We start from the raw sequence: 22,704 nt of genomic DNA, 5'->3' as shown, positions 1-22,704 counted from the left end.
ATGTAATAAATGAAAGGGCAAATATGTAATAAGTTAGGAGCCTTTATTCTATAAAATGACTCCTCACTCTCCTCATTAGGGGAGGCCAATTCTTAGGCTTGAGATCCCCAAAGCCTCTCACCCTCTCAAAGCCTCTCATATTCAGAGTAGGGCTCTCACCCTCAGAATCCTCTTCAACATCTCAGAGAAATACAATATCAGTGTGGACGTAGTTCAAACATTGGGATGAACCACGATACATCTTGTGTTATTTACTTTCTTACAAATTCACGGTCGGATTTACGTTGTCTCAAGACCTCCGGTTTTGTGCATTAACACAGGTGATGATAAAGAGGAAATCTCAAGGTTGAAAGATTACTTAGCAACCAAGTTCGAGATGAAAAATCTTGGTAGGTTGAAATATTTCTTGGGTATAGTAGCTCGATCTAAACAGGGTATATTTCTATCTCAAAGAAAATATGTTCTATACTTGTTAGCCGAAACCGACATGCTTAATTGTAAACCTGCTGACACCCCCATAGTCCAAAATCACCATCTTGCCATGCACCCTGATCAAGTTCCCACTAACTGAGATCGTTATCAAAGGTTAGTTGGGAGGTTAATGTATTTATCTCACACTAGGTCTGATATTGCGTATGCAGTAAGTGTTGTTAGTTAGTTTATGCATTCCTCGAGTTATACTCATTTGGGTGCGGTTGAACGCATTATGCGATACCTAAAGTCCTCCTTAGGAAGAGACATCATGTTTTCCAAGAATGATCATTGCATGATAGAAGGTTATACCGATGCAGATTGGGCAGGGAATATTACTGATCGACGGTCTACATCTGGATACTTTACATTTATGGGGGGAAATTTAGTGACTTGGCGGAGTAAAAAAACATAAAGTGGTTGCTTTATCAAGTGCAGAGGCAGAATATAGGGGTATGGCAAAAGGAGTTGATAAGCTCATATGTATATATATTTCACATCAAATTCACTTGTCTTTTCTTAGTTAGTTCCTTATATTTTTGAGCTATTTACTTTATTTTTGTGTTTTGTAGGATTTGTCAAGCAAAGAAAAGAAAAAATAGCACAAGTGGCATTTAAGGTAACAAATTCGTCAAAACTGCCTGTGCAGATCAGCTAACTTTGGAAGCAAGTTGCGAACAACTCAGAATGAATTAGAGAATGAACCTTATATGTTTAGAAATCTACGGATGTCTATTTTCTGGAGCATTTCGTGGATTGTTAATATCATTTTTCTAGAAGAAGTTATGGCCGTTTTAACATTAAAAGGTTCCCAAGAGGCTGAGCAGTTTATAACTGACAAGAAAGCATTGAAAGCAATAAACCCAATAAATCTAGCAGCCAAAACTGATGCAGCCAAGAACAATCCAGCTGACACCTATTCAAATATTAGAGGAAATGGAATTACAGATGAGGATTAAGTGGGAGTAATGGGCATAAAGGCTACCTAAAGAGTTACAATTGTTTTACCATTTCCTCTCACTTATTGTCATCACTAAATGGCTGTTAGTAGGGTGAGTTATGGAGAAGAAACTGGGGCAGCAAGCAATAACAAAAAGACTGCAGGTTGCAGCGACAAAGTGAAAAAAAAATATAGAAAAAGAAAGAAAAAAAAAGGAAGGCAGCAGAGTTGGGGAAGGAAGGAAAGGAAGGAGGAAATCTTGGCATTCTCTTCTTTCGGTTTTATCTTCTCAAACCCATGTCTTTCTTTTGGTTTAATTTGAGAATTATGTGTAACTAATTTTTAGTAGTTAGGGGCTGTTTGAATCCCATAATATGATTTCAATTTTGTTATGACATTTCGTTTGAATTACTTTTATGAATGGATGAAAATTGGTTCACTACTTGTCTCATTGATGAATTCTTTATGTGTTTTCTACGGATGCATACTTAGTAAGCATATCTAGAATTATAATGCTATGAAAAGGTGTGTGCCTGCCCTTGTCGAATGAGGACCTACATATGTTCTAGAGTAGTATTTGTTAATTGCGATTAACATGTGAATCAATTTCTAGGATAAGTAAGACAACGCCAATATTTACGATGCCTTGTGATGACTCAAAGTCTTTTTGTTCTTAATGATTTCTACTTGTTAAATCCATGAACAAGCCATTCTAGATTGCATGCTAGGGACTAAGTTAAGTTGAAAATGCCACTCTCTTAACATACTACATAAGAAAGAGTAATAGGTTGAGTTCTAACATTGAGCCAACTTGAGCATCTTCATCCGGAAATAAAAGGAATTAGAATGAAACATAACATGTTTGCATGATTATTTGGTGGTGGATAACACTTCCCCTAACCCGTTTTCTTAACTTGTGAACTACAATCTATTTTTATTATTTAAAATATGTTTCTGTCCTGTTTTTGTTTGATTTAATTTAAATAGCAAATCAACTCCAAAAATCCGAAACATTTGTGTTAGTGTAGCTCTGTGTGTTTAGTATCTGCATACAAAATTTCGTAAACTTTAGATAAGTGTAAGTCAGTCTAATAATTATTTTTCGGTGGCTGGTCAGTAGGGATAGCGGCCCAATTTTTGTGACATTTTGAGTAGTTAGATAAAACAATCTTCTGCGGAAAAGACCCTTATTTTCATATGCTGCAATTGACAAATCTTAGTGTTAATAAGAAAAATCAATAAGACATTTGTGTGCTACTTTGTGGTGTGCTTTTAATCTTATCAGGAGTATGTGAATTATTATGGCTTTGAAGGTTACTCGCAGAACTCGGGTGTCCTTCAATGTCGGCTTCGAATTTGTTTTGTGATAATAAAGCAACAATTGATATCTCACACAACCCAATCCAGCATGATCACACGAAACATGTCACGCCTTGATCCCGACATACGTCCAAGATCGACAAGTGACGTCACTAAATGCCCGTAACTCAACATACCCCGCCTGTTGGATATGTACAAAATATAATTCAAGATCTAGATGCATAATAATTTTGTGTATACTTTATGGCTGCATCTAACCTCTTTGTTAGACTGCCTACGTACCCTCAATAGGGATCAAGCCATTCGTAGTTCAACCTTTTCACTACACTCGAATCTTCCTCACATAAAACGCCATGTCTCAACATAATACACAATTCAGCACGAGTAGCATCTCAAAGAGCAATCGACTAAGCACAATAATAATCCATAGCCATAATGGTTAACGGTCTATCATAATCATAACAATTACATCCAACATCATCCAATAATCACACCAAATAATAACACGTACAACACACTGAAATGCAGGGATATAGCAACACAGTTCATCCAAAGCTTACATCTCTGGAAAAGGGGATTTCAGACCACCCAACGGAACCAAGACACCAACGGGGATTCCAGACCATCACTCAACGGAATCCAAACCAGGATACGATTCCGGACCATCACTCAACGGAATCGCGAAGTAAAAGGGATTCTGGACCATCACTCAACGGAATCGCAAAGTACAATAAATAACACCAATCAATGAAACATGACATGGATCAAGTTAGGCTTCTCAAGTTACAAAGACTCAACGAAACGAGAAATGAAATAATGACACGAGGGGTGAAACATATTTCGAAGCAACAAACCCCATGACAATGGGTTAACGGTCCACTACTAGCCCTCACATTTCATCACATCAATCCAATCATACAATACAAACCATATTTCCAATGCACAAGTCAAATCATACTTAATGAAAATAGATCAATGGCCAGAAATAAAGATAACACTTCAAGAGAATTCACATTTAATAAACATAGATCTATGGCATATATATATAATATTCATATTCCAATAGAAATTTCATTTATAACCCAAATCATATTCACATATGATATTAATATAAGAAATCAAGGCAATAACTATATCACATACATTCAAGTCACTCCCAGACCAAAATGGTCCCACTAGACTTGACTTAATATTCCATGGTACTAGATTTAGTATTTAGAACGTTTTGAGACATGTTGACCAAAAGTCAACTGTCGATCAACGGTAAGGTCTACAACCCTACGTAATTCGATCTGGAAGATCCGTTAGTCGGATTTTTGATCCATAACTTCCCAGAGTCCACATTATGCTCATAGAACCACATACTAAATTCTCATTGTGATCCAACGGTCGGATCTCCGCCAATTGCTAGATTAGGTGATGGTTAACAATTAATTTTACTAATGTAGAAATCTAATTCAGGAATATCCGTACATCGGATTTCTGATCCGTTAGTTCCAGCAATCCTCAAATATTACGTTCTATAACGCATTAAAGTTTGGTGACGATCTAACGGTTAGATCATCGATTCAAATTTTGATCAAGTGAAGTACCATAATGAAACTAAGTTCAAACAATCAAACCACTTCATATGGACATCAATTATGAATTTAGGCATTTAATTGAACTTAGAAGGACATTATCGGCCCACTGGCCACGCGCCGCCGCCAGTGGCGGTCAGCCGTCCCGAGTCGCCAGAAAATTCAATTAATTCCAAAAATTACCAAATTTTACAGGTATGTAAATCTCAATGAGGGGAGTAATTTTTATACCTGTGGCTAAGGCCAATTCGGCCTAGAAACACCTGAAATTGCCCACGAACAGCCGGAACCCTAGAATTGGGTGTTCTCCAATTCGTCAAAATCGTAGTTCCGTCGCCCCCAACTGGTTTGGGCTTTGATCCAGGCCTCAAGAGGAGTTGGACAAGGGTGGTGGTCATCGGCGATATCTACAAAAACGGTGGAATTGCCGCTGACACCCATAAATCTCGTCGGGTTGTTTTCCACCAAAGCTAAACCAAATTCCTTCTAATTTTGGGTGGAAATGGAAGAGGGATGGCTAGGGAGTTGTTTGGTAGGGGTGGAAGGTTGTCAATCGCTGAAAAATGGACGGGAAACCCGTCGGAATTTGTTGCAGCCGCGGGTCGGGTCGAGGAAAAATCGGGTCAAGGGGAAAGAGGGTCCGGGTTATGTGTTTCCTCCCCTCCTTCCTTTCCCTCCTTCTGCTTCCCCCATTGGTCACTCCTTTTCTTCCCTTTCCTCCCCCCTCCTCCCGTTGGTCTCCCTCTTTTTGTGTTTTCTTCCCCTATCTCTCTCGCAACTCCTTTTATTTTTTATTTTATTTTATTTTTTCTGATTGGCCCCAAAATTTACTCACATTTCCCTGGCCCAATCTCCCACATGGTGGGGGTTTAACTAATTTATAACCTATAGTTTAGTAAAACGATTTCAAACATCTGTAACTATACCGTAATAATCCGGATTCGCAAACGACTTTCGTCTATGTTGTACTTTGGCCTGTTATCTCACCAACTTATAAACCCACAGTTGAACAGAATAAAATACAAGAAATAAAGACACCAAGAGAATTACGAGGTTCGGCAAAAACCTGCCTACGTCCCCGGAGAGATATTGCTCTTCACTATGAGAATAACTAGTACAAAATATACATGAGTTAAATTGACATAACCCAAACCCCAATCTCTTGTACACTCACAGAATTTTTCCAAGAGCCTCACTCTCCCCAAGAGTTTCTCACTCTCCCTCTATTTTCTTTTCCCTCTGTGTTTTCCGGATGCACTCCTTCTTTCTTCACACTCGGAAAGCATTCCTTTTATATCCAATGCAAGCAATTCCTTGCATTTAAATAAAGGCCATCATTTTCATCCCCCAGCTATTACGGCTTCCATTATGATTATGTCTCCAAAGTAAAAAGCAAACCTTGCTTTTCCTTTATCATTCCACACGCCACCTTCACGTGAAGAATGCAAATGGAAAACATAAAGTAGACCTTTTTTCATGCATAGAAATCATACATATTTACGTGCAAATAAACACAAAGACAACACTTTGCTACAGCCATTTCCCTGTAGCACATAAAGCTAAACTATCAAAATTGTTGCCAACTCAAACTATGAGCCAATCACAACAATCTCCACCTTGGAGAATACACCATGCAAAAATCCTTGCACCCATCACCAAAACTCATTGGCCTTACGTATCAGCATACACACCCTGAATCAACCTCGTTGGTCCTGTTCCGATTCAGTCACTGCCAATGCATGTGCAGCTGCTGCAAGCTAAAAAACACCATTTAGCTTCAGATAGGATCTCGACACATCCTCGTCTCCTCCTGTAGGATTTTCCCCTCTTTATTGTCTGCAACTTGGAAACTCGTCAGTGCACCTGTTTCCAGCAACAACCCATCGAGCCAGACAAAATTCCCCACACTTCTCTTCCTTCAGGACCATCTCATCACCTGTGAATCCCATAGCTCCACCTGCTGCAAATCCCTTGCAACACTCGAGACTAAACATCACCAAGAGAAGTGTTGCTTCGAGTACCTAGAGGGCATACTCGAAGTCTTCTGCCACAAAATTGCTACTACTCGGACCAAGATCATCATTTCTTTTTCTCAAAGGACAATTTATCTTTTTATGCCCGAATTCTTTACAGGCGTAGCATTGTAGACCCTTACCTCCGGAACTTGATTTGGACCTACTGTCTCTCTCAAAGCCTCCGTTCATTTTTCTTCCACCATTCCCACCTTGAACAGCTAATGCAGTCTCGTACCCATCATCAACAATGGTCTTCTTCTTTTGAGTATCATAAGACACCAAAGAAGCCTGCACCTGCTCCAAACTTACTGTATCTTTTCCATGCAGTAAGGTTGTCACAAGATTCTCATACGAATCTGGGAGTGAGGTAAGAAGTAAGAGAGCTTTATCTTCTTCCTCAACCTTGACATCAACTTTCCTCAATTGATCCAAGTATCCGTTGAACACATTCATGTGGTCCATGAGATTCCCACCTTCATCCATCTTCAGCTTGTACAGTTTCCGCTTCAAATGCAACTTGTTGGTCAAACTCTTAGCAATATAGAGTTTTTCCAACTTCTCCCAAAGTGCAGGCGCAGAATCTTCATCCATAACATTATTGATAATGTTATCAGCTATACAGTGTCGAATCGTGCTAACACAACGCGCCTCCAGCTCCTCCCACTGGTCATCTGTCATTTCTTGAGGCTTCCCATCTTTTCCCTTCAAAGCTCTAGCCAAGCCTTGTTGAGTCAATACATCCTTTACTCTCATCTGCCAAAGAGTAAAACTGCCTTTCCCATTAAACTTCTCAACTGAAAATGACATGTTTGTAGTCATCATGGTGAATAAAAAATCTGAACCGTCAATGAACCAAAGCTTCCAACAAAGCTCTGATACTAAAACTGCCTTTCCCATTAAACTTCTCAACTGAAAATGACATGTTTGTAGTCATCATGGTGAATAAAAAATCTGAACCGTCAATGAACCAAAGCTTCCAACAAAGCTCTGATACCAATTGTTGTGCCTTGGCCCGTTCGTTAGTGCGGAAACGAGATTCAGATTACAACCTCACCAAAAATCACACTCAGTTGAACAGAATAAAATACAAGAAATAAAGACACTGAGAAATTTACGAGGTTCGGCAAAAATCCTGCCTACGTCCCCGGAGAGATATTGCTCTTCACTATGAGAATAACAATACAAGTTACACTTGAGTTAAATCGACATAACCCAAATCCCAATCCCTTGTACCCTCACAACATTTTACTAAGAGACTCACTCTCCCCAAAAGTTCTTTCACTAGAATACTTTTCACTCTAGCTCTCTTGATTTTTTCTCTCACCCATGCCGATGCTTTCCCATGGGAGAGCCGAATGCTCTCCCCCTTTGGATGCTCTCCTGATGCCCTCCCTCTCCCTCGGCAAACACTCTCAATATAAGGCAAATGCAGCCAAGCCATCATCATTGTGTCTTGCATCATCATTAAAGTAAAAGACAAACATCATCATTAAAGCAAAAGCAAGCATCATCATTAAAGCAAAAGCAAGCATCATCATTATGTCTTTACTCATGATGATGTCCACCAAACTTTTGCTTTTACTTTGTCTGCAACTTTCATGCAACCCATACCATGTGATATTTCCACCGAAAGCAAACATAGGTTACTTCATTGTTGTTAACACATGACTCATAATTACTCACAAATGTATGAGCCAAACACAACAGTCTATGTGTTCATGATCTCGATATCTATTCAACAATATAAATTGTGACCTCGAATGGTCTACGGATTTTAAATAATTAATTTCCTGAAAAATAATATAAAATCTCTATAATACCAATACGTAGATTATAATAATGAAATCCAGGAACGAGATTTCACAAAACATGTGGAAGTTGATAGACACTTCATTAAGGAGAAGTTGGATGGGAATATTATTCAATTCTTGTTGGTAAAGTCAGAGGATCAATTAGCAGACATCTTAACTAAAGTTGTTGCGAGTCAAGCGTTTTACAACTCTCTCATCAAGTTAGGCATGAACAACATTTATGCACCAACTTGAGGGGGAGTGTTGGAGAGTTGACCTTTGTAATTAGTTTAGTTATCTGTTTGGGTCCTTGTAATCATGATGTAATTAGGATAGATAGTATTTGATGTTTCTTTCCTTGTAAATCAAACTTGTACAATATCTATTTCCCTCCTTGGTGAGAAGAATAATATCACAGAATTAAACCCCAAAATAAGCCCTAATTAGCAGTTACTGAGTTTGAATTCCCCTCCTTGTCAATTTGAAAAGAAAAAAAGATAAAAAAAACCATGTTTAGAAAACGAGGCCCCAAATAAAAGGCCAGAAAAGAGAGAGCTTAGAAAGGATATGAATTTGGACATGAAAATGCACCATTGGCCCAATGAAGATTTCATATTAGAGATGCAGAGCTCGTATCAGCATCAACCTTAATTTACACAGCTGAAATGAATGAAGTTCGAGCCAAAGACGAATGCACTACTTAGCATTACTTCACCTCCATGAGGTGAACTAACAACTTGCAATATTTGAAGGCGAGCATACACTGCCATGTTTAAATCATATGACAATTGATTTTGAGGCAAAAATTCTAGAACGGACCGGTTCATAGTCTGAACCACACGTAGGTGAATAAAAAAATTGAATGTGTTCTCAAAGATCATTTACTAAGCATCTAATGGCGCCTACTGCCTACACTGGTTTCAAGATATTGCAACTGCAATAATTTAGTGACATACATAACATTGCATGATTGACATCGTGACATCCAATTCGTGATTAATGTGTGATACTACCATTGTAATCCAAGAGAATAAAAGTATTTCTCTACTGTTAAAATATCCCATATCGATCGTATCTTTGTGAAAAGTAGAGTTTAAATATCCTAACTTCACTTCAACTAATACCGAGGTCTTTTATGATAAAATCCCACTCATGAAGGATTGTACGGCCATCTCTCCGATCATTCTACATTCACCACCACGAGTCTATGATCAAGTAGCGATAGGGACCGATGTATGAATCCTTCTAACAACAACTACTTGACTTCTATAAAAAAATAGATAACCACTTGCTAAGAAATCCAGCTGTCTAATAGGATTACATTAGTTAATCAGCTCCAATAAGATTTGGGGTCATTACATATATAATCATATCATATTTTATAAGGGAAGATGATTATTTATTATGTAATTATAATGGATCGATAGCATCTGCAGTTTCGTGCTAAGTTTCCTTTTCCCCTACACCGGCCGGGACTCCGTCGTTTATCAAGTTTTTTTTTAATTTTATTTATTTTATTATTTATTTATTTTTACGCAAAGAGTATCATATTATTATGGACGACTTTCTATTTATGTTGACAGAGGAAAACATGACTTAGCTTCGGTAGTTCAGCATCATCGGTTCGGCAATACAAATACAACCACGGAATGAGATCCTCTCCGGATCTCTTTTGGTACGTGGGACGGGACGGGACGGGACGGGACGGAACGGGACGAGGCGTTCCGTCCCTCGTTTGGTGCGCCAAAAATGGGTGGAACGGGCTGTTCCACGGGACAGATTTTGGGTGTTTTTGCGTCCCACCTCCACCCCCTGGAACGGGTTTGTTCCACGTCTGTGGAACACAATGTTTTACCATTTTAAGACAAATATACCCCATGTCTTTTTCAAAAATTACACCTTCGTTCCGTCCCGTCCCGTTCCGTTCCGTCCCGTCCCGTCCCGTCCCGTCCCGTCCCGTCCCGTCCCGTCCCGTCCCGTCCCGTCTGCGTACCAAACACACCCCTAGGTACCGTTTGGTACGCAGACGGAACGGAACGGAATGGGACGGGACGGAATAGATGTTCTGTGTTATGTTTCATATGCGCAGGACGGAACGGGATTGTTGTTCCGTTCTGCGTTTGGTAAGCGCATGGACGGAACAGAACCAAAAGGTAAATGACTAAATTATCCATGTTCCGTCTGTTGTTTGGTACAACATTTATGTGTGGTACGGGACGGGACAGTTATTTTTTATTTATTTTTTTTAACTTTTTCATATTTAAACACATATATACTTATTCATTATTTGTTTTTCTCCCATGAACTAACTTTATATTGAGATAAACATTTCTACAGTTCTAGTAGAAGCAAGCATGCGCATAATTGCTTCCTAGAAAGGCAGTCCCAAGGTGAACAACCAAGTTAAACACGTTCCAAATTATAGCATAAATCACGAATACAGCAATGAAAAACATAGATAATTCGATTGGATTCATTTCGTTTGGCAGAATATGCTGCTTCAAAACCGACACTAGATAGTAAAAGTGAAAACGAGTAATAAAAACTGAAAATTTACTCGAGGAACTGCAGTAAAATGGCAAAATCAAACAAATTGGTAGAACTTCATGTCGTCTAAGATGACTAGATTAGTAAAATTCTGAATAAAATTCAACAGTACCAAATCGAAAACAAAAGTAGCATCCTGAATAAAATTTCTCCCAAAATTCTGAAGACTAGCATATAGGAAACACACATAGCAAAATATTTCTTGAACTTGTTAGGCAGATAGTGACGAGTCTTCTTGTCTGACCTGTAGCCAATGTTGGGCATCAATACACATCCCTTGAACTTTTGCCTGACACGTGAATCAATACCCTTGGGCCTTCTCCAGCTTTCCTGCCATAAGCAAACATGCATTAAAACAGAACAACTTAATGCTAAGGCTCCAGGAAGCGGAGATGCACAGAGAAATATGCATCCCTGAGTTACTTAATCATGTCACAAATGAAAGAAAAGCAATATATCTAAAAAATAAGACATTGAACCACATGATCACCTTACATGCATTGACTATACAGGACACACGGAGACAAGGGTAGAATCATGGATGCTTAACAGGCAACACTATCTACACTAAACAGAGAACATTAACAATTTCATTGTTGATCAGGAAAAGATGCACAATGAATTCATCGCCTCTCTACAAGTCATTTTCGATCTTTCTCACATTCTAATTCAATTTTCAGCCATTGAGATATACAAATCTCAAACAGCAAACAAAACTATGAATCATTCCAATTTCAGGCAACTGCAATGAACACATCCCATGATTCAAGGTTGTGAAGAGCACTTGACCACTGCTATGCCTAACATCATTAAAGCGATACAGAACCGACATTATAAAAACAGTTTGACACCTCCCATTCAAGATTTAAGTTTAAATGTCAACTTTATTGGACCCAAATCACTACAAACAAATACAACTGTAGTAACTAGTACTTCACACCATTAACTAGCAGATCTCACAATTAAGTGAATTAACCCCAATTTACCCATAACTTAATAGGTTATGAATTTATTAATCCCACTCAAATAGCCCATTGAAAATTCGTATCCAAAACAGAAAATTTCTAATACATTAGAGCTGAAATCCCCATATAAATGTAATGATTCAAAAAATTAAATAAATATGAACATAAATGAAATGAGCCAAAGATTCATACCTTGACGCAGTGCTTCCAGTCACTCTGGGGCCTCTTGAAGTGCGTCTTGCGGTTCTTCACAATTTGCTTCTTCAGCAAAGGGACGCCATTTTCCTGTGACTAAAAAAACAACAGCAAAATCACGTGTTCGGTAAAATTAAATTTGGGGAAAAAACGCATCTAACCATTGTTGCAGATACTAGGTTAGAAAATCTTGGATTTTGGAAACGGAGGAAGATCAGAGATTAGGGTTTCAAACCTGACTGAGATGAAGAGCAGTATGGTGCTTTGGAGTCGAAGGAGAGGCACATATAGAACTAGGGTTTCAAGTGAAGGAATACATATGGAATAGTTATAATCTGCTGCATCGGGTCCGCATCGTAAGATTATTTTTGTTTTTGGAGTCGAGGGATAGGCACATAAAACTTTCAACCGAAACGCAAAACAATGAAACAAAACGAGCAAAAAAAAAATTGAATCAGAAAAGATTCATCGATTAAAATAAAAAACTGAGATTCAACAAGCTATCAATCGCATACCTGGGTCAATCTGCAGCGCGACAATAGAGGCTCCAGGCTAATGCGTGCTGGCTGGGTGCAGTCACCAGCTATAGGAGAGGATGAGGAGGAAGGATGACGAGAAGAGAAAGGCAGCAGCAGAGATGGTTAGGGTTTGTTTTATGATTTGGATGGTGCAAATATTGAAAAAGATAAAGGGCAATTTTGCCTTAAAATGTTAAAAATTTGTGTTCCACGGATGTGGAACCAGTCTTTCTGGGGGTGGAAGGTGGAGCGAAAAATCAGCCAAATTTCGTCCCGTGGGACAACACGTTCCACGGTTTTAAGGCACACCAAACGTGGGACAGAACGCCTCGTCCCACTGCATTCTGTCCCGTACCACATACCAAATGCTACCCCAAAGCACAGGGATCAAGTGATCCAGGCTTTTGAAATTTGATCAAACGATAAAAAATTATTATAGCTTTTAAAAGTTTTTACTAACTTCTCTATTTTTAACTGTTTGATCAAATTTCAAAGATCCATATCACTTGATCCTTGGGTTTTGGAGGAAGAGATCTAGAGAGGATCTCTTTCCTACAACCACTACCATGTTTTCAGTCGTGATCCGAAGCTCTGCAATGCCATAACGGTGGATACCGCCAATTTTGAAAAAAATATATTTATTATATGTTGGGCTTAATTTAGTCCTTTAGTTTTTATGTTTGTAAGGCTTGGTATGTGAATAGTTTTGTCCTTATGACTAAGTTTTAAGCTCTTTTGATTAAATAATAGTTTAGGATGATTTTATATTAAATTAAAGTTAGTTCAAATCTTTTTCATTAAAGCTTCTATTAATTAATGCTTAATCTCTCTTTGTTTCTCAATTTAAATATGTCTTCCATTGATTGGATGTTAGCATTTTTGCCCAGCAATTTGGTGTTCTCTTTTGGCAATGAAATATAGCGATAAGAGAGTTGTTGAATCTATACTATTTATACATGAGTAATGCTAAAGAAATTAAATTTGTAAATAAAATGATGTGTCACCAATAACAATTAGCACGTTTATCAACACTTGAGTAATAAATCAATCATCAACTTCTATGTCTTTTAGCTTCCAAAATTTTGTCTACAAATTTAATTTCTCTAGCATTACTGTTTATACGTATACACCTCTTAATTATACCAACTCGAACCCTTGGAGGCAAATTCAAATATTTTATTTTTTACTAAAAGACAAAATTTAGGTATGTAGACAGTGAATGTCACCCAACTCAATGGATGATGATACTCTTGCATGCCTTTGCAAATCCTTTGCATGGCTCTCCTGATCATTCATCTACTTTCTCAGGTCACATTCAGCCGAACGCCCGACTCTCTTGGCCTTGACCATTTGAAGTGAGTGGAAGACTGACTTTTCTATTCCAATGAAGAGAACATGGATTAATCTAGTATGTGTTGAGAATGAGTCCCATATTGATGGGATGAGGAATCTTGCATGAGCTTATAAGAGGTTGGGCTACTCCTCATATTACCAATTGGTTTTATGATGGAACCTCAACTTTCTTCATGGTATCAGAGCGGGTTGTCCCACGTGTGAAGCCAAATAGCCACATGCGCTCCACATCACCCCGTTGTGCTGTTCACATTCGCCACACCTGAGAAGGCGTGTTGAGAACGAGTCCCACTGTGAAATCCCGTCCCCGGAATTTCACTATTGACTACGTATTTTCTTTATTAAATTTCGTATTTAGGGTTACATTTTTTTAGTTAATTTTTAATTCCATAAATTTTGGGAATTAAATCGAATAGTTATTGGGTTTGAATTTTAGTAATTAATCTTTAAAATTCGTTTTTTTATATTAAATTTTAGGTTTTTAATTAAGTGAATTCCTACCTTATGGGAAAGAGGCCCAATCAGATTTTTGTTAGATAACGGACCAATTAGAAATTAGGTAGAGAAAGAGGGACCAATTAGGAAGAAAGAGAGGAAGGTCTGCCTTCCCTTTCCCGTCAGCCCGACACATATTAAGCACCCAACCCAGTTCTAATTCCGGCCAATTTCCCCTATTTTTCTGACGAAATTCACCCATTCATCACCTTCAACCTCTTCCACAATCCCCCATCTACCTTATTCGCCCAGATTTGAGGATTTTAAAGTCCAAAACCGTGTGGGTGGCTCGTGAAGTTTTGATGGCGATTCCTCCATTCCGGCGAGTTTCACCGCCCACCACCACCCTTAATCAACTCCCCTTGGACCCAAAAACAAGACCCAACTAGTTGTAGCGGCGTCGGAACACCGAGGAAAGAGAATTGAAGTTCACTCATTCTAAGGTTTCTAGCGGGTTTGAGTGAAATTGGGGCTTTTCCTGGCCAAATTGGCCTTGGTCACAGGTATAAAGTTTGCTCTACTCACTAAGATCTTCATTTTTGTAAAATTTGAGAATTTTTGGAAAAAGTTGAATTTTTCCAGCGAGCCGAGGCGGCCGGCCACCACGTGCGACGGTGTGTGGGCTGATACCACACCTGCCCTTCCTAGACTAATTTGGATACCCTGATTCCATATTTGACATCTGATTGACAAAATTCCGTCGTTTGAGCATATTTTCCCTAAGGTTCGCCATTTGAACATTATAGCAATCGACGATCCGACCGTTGGATCATCACTAACTTTAATACGTTATAGTACGTAATATTCAAGGACATTATGAATTTACGGATTGGGAATTTGAAGTATGGATCTTCTTAAATTGAATTTGTAAGTTCGTAAAATAAAGCGTTGATCGCCACTGAAAATTATGATTGGCGGAGATCTGATTGTGGGATCATGGTGAGATTTTAGTATGTTATTCTATAAGCATAATGCAAATCTTAGGAAGTTATGGATCAAAATATGAGGTGCGGATCTTCTGGATCGAGTTATGTAGGGTTGTGGACCCTACAGTCGACCTTTGACTGACGGTTGACTTTTGGTCAACCGGTCCCAAATCATTCTAGAACGTCATTTGGGATGTGTTTTATGTAAGTTATGTGGTTTATCACTTGGATTCTGAGATGTGATTTGATATTTGTTCTAGGCAACGATCGTTCGTGATGCCTCGATATTCATGCTAGGGAGTTGTAGCGCGGACTCCAGGTGAGTGACTTTAATATATGTGGTATGGTTATTACCCTATTTTTGTAACTATTATCTTGTGTGGATATATCTTGATTTTATAATTATGTTTTATATTGAATTGTTATTCTTAATATTTAACCATCGATCTACTTTTATGATATGTGATATGATTGTGGATTGAAACCTTATGAAATGTGATTTGACATGCCTATTTGAAATATGGTTGTTTTTCATGATTGGCTTAATGTGATGAAATGTGGGGGCTAGTAGTGGACCGTTAACCCATTGTCATGAGGATTTGTTGCTTCGAAACATGTTTCACATCTCGTTTCTTGTTTCGTTGAGCCGTTCTAAATTTAATACTTGTGCTTTGTTCAATTTCTCGTTTTGTTGAGCTTTCGTAATTTGAGTACTTGTTTCATGTATTGTTTCCTCGAGCCGTTCTCATATTCTTGGACTTCCACTCGGCTTCGTTGAGTGATCCGGAACTGGGTTTCCGATGGGGTTTCGTTGAGGTTGAGAGGTTAGAAATCCCTCGTGCTCCGCGATTCCATTGAGTGGTCTGGAATCATATTCCGCTGTGGATTTTGTTGAGTGGTCTGATATCCATTGTACTCCACGATTCTGTTAAGTAGTCCAGAATCGTATCGACTCAGATTCTGTTTAGAGGTCTGAAATCCTTTCTACTTCGTAATTTCGTTGAGTGGTCCGGAATCATATCCTAGTTCAGATTCCGTTAAGTGGTCCGGAATCTCGTTTGGTGTTATGGTTCCATTCAGTGGTCTGAAGCCCGATTATTTACTTCATTGATTCCTCGGAAACAGCCTCAAAGATGTAGACTTCGGTCAAACTATGTCGCTCTAGCTTACTTTTCATTGTATTGTATGAGTTATTGGTTGTGAACTTTTGTGGTTTGTTTCAGACGAGCTGTTGGATGTCTGGGTGACTCATTCAGAGTTTTTAGTGATTTGATATTGATTTCATAAGAATGATTTTATATTCGACGTTTAGAAACCGTAATCGATGGTTGGTTTTTAATATTATCACATACATCGCATTATTGTCACTCATCCGAGTTTTGCGGCTTATCCGGGTTATTGTTTGCTCGGTGCACATTTCCCATGGTGTAAGGGCGATTGTGCAGGTATTAATAGATATAAGAAGCTTTGGGGTAACAGACAGAGTTCAGAGAGCTTGGAGTGTTAGGTTACCCTTATACTTTTCTTAAACATATATGGTTATTGTTGTTTTCAGTTCAGTATTCCAGTTTGTATTTTTTGGCATTCCCCTACAGTCTACTGTTGCTCATCGATCCTGGACGTATTTCGGGATCAGGTCGCGACATCCACATAGATGGGATGAGGGACCTTGCATGAGCTTATAAGAGGTTGGGCTACTCCCTATATTGCCAATTGGTTTAATGGTGGAACCCCAACTTTCTTTAGTATGGGACAAACCTATAAAGGAAAATATACATGATTTGGACCAAGCTGGTTATGTTTCTTACCTACATCCAGTTCATTTATGTGGTGAGGCACAATCAAGGAGGTGATCTATGATGCACAGATACTTCTGTTTGGTCCTGTATCCCATATACGATACTTGATCAGATACGATACTCTCGGATACTCGTCCGACACGTATCCTGATTGATGGACACAAATTTGACATGATGGATACGTTTAACCTACATTTAGGATACATGTATCCAGTTTTTAGGATACATTGACACTTTCAAAAAAGGTAATGAGGAAGAGAAAGTTAATAGGAGACATCTATAATTAAAAGTTGTTGAATGCAAAGAGATTCCCTTTAATTAAAACCATGAATACAACTCTCACACTTCTTCTACTGTATAAAGAGGATTAGATTTCGAACTTTTCTTTTCTAACAACTCAAATGTACTTGAATTTGAATGATGAATTATGTTTTAAAATGTATATTTTTGTTGCTACATACATTTTTATTTGCCGTATCCATAACGTATTGTATCTTAATTTTTAGAGATTTTCTATATCGTCGTGTCGTGTCGTATCGTATCATTGTATCTGTATCCATATCCATGCTTCATAGGAGGTGATACTGTAGAATTATCAGAGAAACGGGTCATACGGCTCACTTCCAACAACACAGATATTGTCCTCAACTTGGTAGTTACCACCTGCACAATCCGTCAGGTGTGGGGTTTTATCACAAAAGGCCTCGGTATTAGTTGGAGTGGGATTAGGGTATTTAAACTCTTCTTTTGTCATTGATACGGTCGCTGTGAGACATTTCAACACGCCCCCTCACGTAGGACCCAATTAGCAGGTCACACATGGGAGATCCACACATCGACAACCACGAGAAGCCAAGGGGACTCACCCTACATGCGGGGCCAAGGGACCCACCATCATCTTGAGGGGCCAATGGGACCCACTCATCACGTGGCAGTACAATACGGGCCCGTTCCCTAGCTCTAATACCATGTAGGATCTCTGCTCTGCCCGTTCTCTCATGCAAACTCGGCCCTCCCATGGAGAACCTACCACCACTCCACGATGGAAACAATTTCATCCTAACTGATCCTACCCCTATACTAACACTACAACCCTAACTGACCTTACCATGAATCCTCATGTTTCGAGTTCTTCCGACATGCCTCCGGAGTCCTCAGGTAATTGTAATTATGCTTTTAATATGAATAATTGTTATACTCAGTCTGGTTGGATCATTGACTCTGGTGCCACATACCATATGACCTATGACCCTACTGATTTAGCTTGTGATACTGTTCCACTTCAATGAAATATTACTAATGCTAATGGTGTTACCTCACCGGTAACTGGCGTTGGCACTGTACACCTCACGCCTACCCTCTTAAGCATAAATTGATGTCTCCTAGCCAAGTTACTGAGCAATTGAACTGTTCTGCACTATTGTATCCGCAGTTTTATCTTATTCAGGATATTTTCACGAATGAGATCATTGGTCGTGGTACTAAGAGGGGGGATCTCTATTTTGTGGACGATGTTAGTACAAGACGGGTCAATCTAGCTCAAGGAGCCATTGATCACAAACGACGTTAGATATGGTTATGGCATCGCCGTTTAGATCATCCGTCTTTCAGTTATTTACAGCATATGTTTCCGGATTTATTTGTTGGTTGTTTTGTTTCAGACTTTAAATGTGACACTTGCGTACTTGCCAAGAGTCACCGTGTTTCTTATCCGTTGAATTCTAATAAAAGTGTTATTCCTTTTGGTCTTGTTCATTCAGATGTTTGGGGACCATCTCCGATTGCTACTTCATTTGGTATTAGGTGGTTTGTAACGTTCATAGATGATTGCACACGCATGACATGGTTATACCTTCTTAAGCATAAAAGTGATGTGTTTATGGCGTTTAAGACATTCCACACCATGGTTCAGACATAGTTTTCTACTAAAAGCCGGATATTGCGTTCTGATAATGGTGGTGAATATGTTAATAATGATTTTACACATTATTTAACTAATCACGGAATACTCCATGAGACTACTTGTCCTCAGACTCCTCAACAGAATGGGCTAGTTGAGCGCAAAAATCGTCATCTATTAGAAACGGCTCGATCGCTATTGATTGGGGTGGATGTTCTCCGCTCCTCTTGGGATGTTGCTCTTCAAACTGCCACTTACCTTATCAACTGCATGCCATCCAAAGTATTGAATTTTCTTACACCTTTGCAAGTTCTTTCTACATTCGTGCCTCTACCGTCCGTTTTGGTGCTCCCACCGTGAGTTTTTGGATGTGTTGCCTTTGTTCATCTACATAAAAATCAACGGACAAAACTTGACCCATGTGCTCTCCGTTGCGTTTTCATGAGGTATGAACTACATCAAAAAGGGTACTGTTGCTACCACCCTCCTTCACTTCGGATGTATACTACCATGGATGTTACTTTTTTTTAGTCTGAGAAGTATTACTATTCGGCTTCTTCCAACCCTCTTCTTCAGGAAGAGACACTGCATGACAAGCAGGTTTGGACCATGGCTGCTGCCACTGATCTTCTGCTGCCACTATTAACCGAGCCAGTAGCCGAGCCCGCAGTGGCTGCGGTGCCAGCCCAGCTAACAGAAGCAGCATCGCTACCCACAGAACTAGCGGTAGGCACGGCAGTGCCGTCCTCACCCACGGCAACAATGCTGCCACTTGTCGATCTTAAGACTTCTACTGATACTACTCCCCCTAGTCTCAAAATATAGTACTGCCAGATGACCGTACTCTAGAGAATATTCCTAAGGTAAGATCTACTATCCCTATTGATGTATCCGATGTTCCGAATTATCATTTACCTTTCAGGCACAACCGGGGAAAGCCACCCAATCGATATTCACCGAAAATAACTAAAGGCTCTAAATATCCCATTGCCAACTATGTGTCATCACATAAATTATCAGAACCCGACAAAGCTTTTGTACAACAAATATCCAATGATAGCACACTAAGTTCATTGAAGGAGGCACTATCTGATGATCGATGGACCAAGGCAATGGAGGAAGAAATGGATGCACTTTAGAAAAATCAAACATGGGATTTAGTTCTGCTACCCCGAGGAAAGAAGAGAGTGGGATGTCGATGGGTGTACACCATCAAGTACAAAGCTGATGGGTCAATTGAATGATACAAGGCACGATTGGTGGCCAAGGGACACACTCAGATGTATGGTGTTGATTATACAGAAACATTTGCTCCGGTAGCAAAGATTAATACGGTAAAAGTGTTACTTTCGTTAGCGACTAACATGGATTGGCCATTACAACAGTTTGATGTGAAAAATGTTTTCTTACATGGTAATCTTAAAGAAGAAGTGTATATAGATATTCCACCTGGTTATGCATCGGTTTCACAACCCGGAATGGTGTGTAAGTTGAATAAGGCATTGTGTGGATTGAAACAATCACCTCGGGCATGGTTTGGTAGGTTCCGGACGGCTATGAGGAAGTATGGGTTCAGGCAGAGCAATTCCGATCATACACTTTTCTTGAAACGTCGAATGGGTAAATTGACGGCACTTATTATTTATGTGGATGATATGATTGTTACGGGTGATGATAAAGAGGAAATCTCAAGCCTAGAAGATTACTTAGCAACTGAGTTTGAGATGAAAGATCTTGGTGGATTGAAATATTTCTTGGGTATAGAAGTAGCTCGATCTAAACAGGGTATATTTCTATCTCAAAGAAAATATGTTCTTGACTTGTTAGCCAAAACCGGAATGCTTGATTGTAAACCGGTTGACATCCCTATAGTCCAAAATCACCATTTTGCCGTGCACCCTGATCAAGTTCCCACTAACCGAGATCGTTATCAAAGGTTAGTTGGGAGGTTAATTTATTTATCTCATACCAGGCCTGATATTGCATATGTAGTAAGTGTTGTTAGTCAATTTATGGTCAATTTATGCATTCCTCGAGTGATACGCATATGGGTGCAGTTGAACGCATTCTACGATACCTAAAGTCTGCCCCGGGTAGAGGCATCATGTTTTCTAAGAATGGTCATTGCCGGATAGAAGGTTATACCGATGCAGATTGGGCAGGGAATATTACTGATCGACGATCCACATCAGGTTACTTTACATTTGTGGGGGGAAATTTAGTGACTTGGCGGAGTAAGAAACAAAAAGTGGTTGCTCTATCAAGTGCAGATGCGGAATACAGTGGTATGGCAAAAGGAGTATGTGAATTATTATGGCTTCGGAGGTTACTCGAAGAGCTCGGGTGTCCTTCAATGTCGGCTTCGAATTTGTTTTGTGATAATAAAGCAGCGATTGATATCTCACACAACCCAATCTAGCATGATAGCGCGAAACATGTGGAAGTTGATAGACACTTCGTTAAGGAGAAGTTGGATGGGAATATTATTCAATTCCCGTTCGTAAAGTCAGAGGATCAATTAGCGGACATCTTAACTAAAGTTGTTGCCAGTCAAGCGTTCTACAACTCTCTCGTCAAGTTGGGCATGAACGACATTTATGCACCAACTTGAGGGGGAATGTTGGAGAGTTGACCTTTATAATTAGCTTAGTTACCTGTTTAGGTCCTTGTAATTGGGATGTAATTAGGATAGATTTTATTTGGTGTTTCTTTCTTTGTAAATCAATCTTGTACAATATATATTTCCCTCCTTGATGAGAAGAATAATATTAGAAAATTAAATCCCAAAATAAGCCCTAATTAGCAAATACGACTCTTCCTTGCACAATTTTAGCAACTACTCACATCCAGCTCGTACTTTCTTTCTACTAAACAACAAAATGGAAGAAAGGCAGAGCCTCCGAAATCAAATTCCTTTCACAATTTTAGCAGACAATTTGTGCTGCATTTTGGTGCAAACACTTGTCGTCTTTCTCTTGATGTCTTCGACTCTGTCATGTGTTATGGATTGCAGAAGGTGAAAGATGTGTTTGATTTGACTGTACCTAAAAAAATTTATTCTTTTCACTCCGTAAGAGCTGACGATTCTTTTGATTTAGAGTGAATTTTGGTTTTCTTTATGCATTAATTCTGCAGTTTGTGATTCTTTTTTATTTCATGGGATTTAAAGGATAGTTTTATTAGTTTGGTTGAATCTCGCTTTTGTTGTGGTGTACTTTATTCTTGATTTTCTTCAAGACTCTATAAGTAACGAATTTTTGGTCACTTTCGAGTTTGTGCGACTTTTCCTAACAGAAAAGAAAATACACTGGAATTGCAATTCGATACTATTCAATGATTTGTTAGACTTCTCCACTTATACACCTAGTACTTCTATGTCTGCTTCGGAGACCCTCAATTTCCTTATCTTCATGGCTGCCTTTTCTTGAATCAATCTACCTATTGCAACTAGTTCGATCTTTCTCTCTGTAAATTAGAGCAGATTATTGTAATTTGGGTAATCACTTGTGTTCGTCATTCACTACTTGCTCCGCTTCATTTCTCGAAAATCCTTCTTCCAACCGGAGTCCCATGCCCCATTCACTACTCTTCTACACATTATATTTCCCTCCAGCACTGCATACAGACTATCTGCAAGAAGCCTCTCACCAGCAACCTTGCTGTAATTTTTCAGATTCTCAATCCCGTTACAAACTTCACCAACTTCTCTAGAGTAATTATGCAAATTACTAATTAATTACAACTTGACTTCTAAAATAATTAGTAATTAACCACTAGCTACCGGAATTCAACTTTCTAACAAGGTTATTTAATTGCTTGCTGAGGTGTATGTAGTTAGCTGTTGTTATATTATAATACGTAGTCCCTGCGATTGGTGTTTGTTTCTTTCC

General features: G+C 39.0%; 1 pseudogene; it reads left to right on the top strand.

Moving 5' to 3' along the window:
• The window catches only part of LOC126594070 (disease resistance protein RPV1-like), an 89,679-nt pseudogene that overhangs the window by 24,827 nt on the left and 42,148 nt on the right, over positions 1–22,704 (top strand).

Source organism: Malus sylvestris, chromosome 2 (genome assembly GCF_916048215.2).
Source record: "Malus sylvestris chromosome 2, drMalSylv7.2, whole genome shotgun sequence".
In the NCBI taxonomy this organism is placed as follows: Eukaryota; Viridiplantae; Streptophyta; class Magnoliopsida; order Rosales; family Rosaceae; genus Malus; species Malus sylvestris.
Note: the sequence above shows the minus strand (reverse complement) of the source record. Positions and strands in the feature narration are given on the sequence as shown.